This window comes from Amblyomma maculatum, chromosome 10 (genome assembly GCF_055883805.1).
Source record: "Amblyomma maculatum isolate TAMU_Amacu chromosome 10, ASM5588380v1, whole genome shotgun sequence".
In the NCBI taxonomy this organism is placed as follows: Eukaryota; Metazoa; Arthropoda; class Arachnida; order Ixodida; family Ixodidae; genus Amblyomma; species Amblyomma maculatum.
Window position 1 is genome coordinate 180,256,894 of NC_139353.1, and position 3,103 is coordinate 180,259,996.

Below are 3,103 nucleotides of genomic sequence, written 5' to 3' on the forward strand. Positions count from 1 at the left end.
ACAGTATAATAAGCCAGTAAACAAAAAATAGCAATTCATCACAGTAAAGCACAGTAAAGCAAGCATCCACTGTCGGCATGACATAGCGTTCGCGAAGTACACTTTTGTTTAACTGATTCAAGTCAACGCAAATACGAACCGCTCCAGATGGTTTGAGTACTGGCACAATTCCTGCACACCATTCTGTTGGTTCTTCTACTTTGCGGATCATGCCATCTCGCTCCATACGCTCGAGCTCTTGCTTAACTCTGTCACGCAAGGGTAAGGCTATGCAACGCGCAACATGAATTGAAAAAGCTGTCGAGTTCGGCTTTAGCCTAATTTTGTATTCTCCTTTTATCGCTCCTAGACCACTGAAAAGCTTCGGGTAGGAAGCTTCGACGGCTGTTGCGCTTCTCACCGAGTCCGCAAATTTAATAACTTCCAGAGCCTCAAGCGCTGGGAGACCCAAAGGTACGGAGCGTAACGGTGAGACCACGTATACGATTTGTTGTACAGTGTTTTGTTTCCACTGGATAGTGGCATGAAACTTTACAGCAGCTTACTGGCCCCAGCCAGACGACCGACACATCCGTTTAAGAAGGCTCGATCAAACATTAAAATTTTACGTTCCGCGTTATATTCCGCGTCATCAGACATGCTTACTACATATACTTCGTTTAAACGTGGCTTTCACGCACAAGTACTTATATTTAATTGGACAGATGGACTCGCCGGAATGTTCAACTTGAGGCATCCCAGAGTCTGCGAACCATATATTATTGGTGTGCCCATCGTATGCGCACGAAAGAAGTGTGCTAGCGGCTTCCTTGAAGCATTTAGACAAGAGGCCTCTGTCGGAGGAACTGCTGCTGGGCGCTTGGCAGGACAAGGGGAAGGGTGCCCAGGCAGTGCGTGCTCTTTGCCGTTTTTTGTGCGCCAGCGGACTTGATTCGCGCCTGTAAAACAAGCTGCTGTGTCTGTATATGTATTTCATATGCATTCTCCCACATCGTCACCCATCATGACCTTCTTTCGTCTCTCCTTCCCCTTCCCCAGTGCAGAGTAGCAGGCCAGATTTGAATTATTCCGGCCAACCTCTGCCTTTTCCTTTCAATAAATACATCTATCTTTCCCAAAACATTCAGTGGCTCATTCTACGGGCCTGTTAGGATTAGGTCGCACTTTTCTAGCCTGGTAGGTAAACCGGGAAACGTCGAGGGCACAACAGAAACTTCGGCACCGGAATCAACTTTAGCGAACGCCGGAGTGCCGTTAATGACGACCTGTCCATACCGAGAATTAGAGTACTCCCCGTTCACCGCGCCAACGAAGTACGCTCCCTTGTCCATATGGAGAGAATAAAGTTGTACCTTCTTTCGATCACGTGCAGCCTTTTTTCGACATACAGCTGCGAAGTGTCCTGAACAACCACAGTAGTTGCATTTGGCTGCTTTTGTCTGGCGCGAGGCTCTGGGGTGCGTTCCTTGACCGCAGTTGGGGCATGACTCGGGGGTGCGTGGTCGGTAGGACTGGACTCTGGGTCGCGGACCTTGTATTCCAGATCAACAGTTCTTTGACGAGCTGTCCGAGTGCTGTCCTGAAGAATACTTTCTGGGCTGCCCTTGCTTGCTGACCGCGTCAAGATTGCCGGTCGCCGTTACCAAAGGTTCGCCGGTTTCGCGCAGTTGCAGCTGCTGTCGTTGGACGGTCTTCTTTAAACGCGCTTTTGCCAAAGCGCTGGCGAGAGTCAAATTCGCATTCATTTGAAGCGACTCAGAGAGCTTAGCATCCCTGAGGCCGACCACGAACCTTTCGCAAATTATGCGTTCTTTTTCCTTGTAGTCGCACAGGTCCGCCATCGTGTGCAACGCTGTAACGAATTGGTCGACTGACTTTCCAGGTTCTTGAGTGCGATGGTGAAAGCACGCGCTCTCATAAACAAGGTTCCTTGCGGCGACGAAGTGCTCGTCGAACTTCTTTTTGACGACTTCGTATTGCTTCTGTTCTTCTTCGGGTAATGAAAAAGTAGAGAAGATTTCTCTCGCTTGCCTGCCCATCGTATAAAGTAGCGTCCGGACCTGCGCTTCTTTATTCCGCTCATTTAGGCCCGAGGCGAAGCGGTAGTCATCAAAGAGTTGGATCCAAGAAGGCCATTCGGACGTCCGGTCGAAGTCAAACCTTGGCGGAGCTGGAACCGCAAACATGCCGTGGGAGGGCTTGACTGCGTTGTCCTCTGACATGGCGCCCGTTGAGAAGTTAAGGCAACGCCTCTCAAAAGCCAGAGTATCCCACTTCTGACACCATGTCGCGTTTGGTCCCTTGCCGGACGCCGAGCGCGGCCGGGCAGCGGGCAGGAAGGAATTGAGAGTGGCCCCGATCCCGGCACGATAACAGCAACCCTTTATTTCACGCAAACAGCATCTTTATATAGCAAGCACTCATGTGACCAGTGACGTCACGGACAGACAATGTTTCAGACGTGACACAGGCGCTATCAGCAGATATAATGTTCATGCATATAATAGGCGTTGCTAGTTTGGGCGTTCGCGTCGTGATTTTGTTTGGTCCCACCGAATCAGCTCTTCAATTGATGGGTTTTAAAGACCATCCTCAAAATTTTGGCTTCCATGGCAGGGCAAGGCCTTTGTGTGGGCTTCATAAGGAAATACGTTTTGGAAACAATTTGCGCGCTTGGAACTTCATCGCCTTAGGCGAACGCATAAGATTGTTGGAGCAAGAAGAGCTTTGGTAGTTTTGAGAAGAGAGAATAGGTGAGCGCGAACCTACGAAGGTGAAACTGGAGTTAGAGGCACATAGTTTTCAGTTGCATTTGCTCATGGCTCAGGGATGGTGGCACACATTCTTCTCAGCTTCTAGTGGAATGCAGTGCATTACGTCCTCCATAGACCCCATAGGCTTATTCCGCTATTCAATAAAAATCGGGATATATGCCTATGTCACTTCCAGATTCGGTGCTTCATGTGCGAGAAAACTGGGCAGAGAACCTCCCCAGATAGCACAGAATGTGGGGCCCCAATAGGTCCGATGTAGGAAAGTGGGGCTGGGGCAACCATCATAAAACCTGCATCGGTCCCCGATGGGGCAAAAGTGGGAACGCCCC

The 3,103-nt window shown here is 49.8% G+C and overlaps 1 pseudogene; it reads right to left on the minus strand.

Annotated features, from left to right (window-relative positions):
* Positions 1-1,135: 1,135 nt before the first annotated feature.
* LOC146178033 (uncharacterized) lies at positions 1,136-2,360 on the minus strand (annotated as a pseudogene).
* Positions 2,361-3,103: the final 743 nt, after the last annotated feature.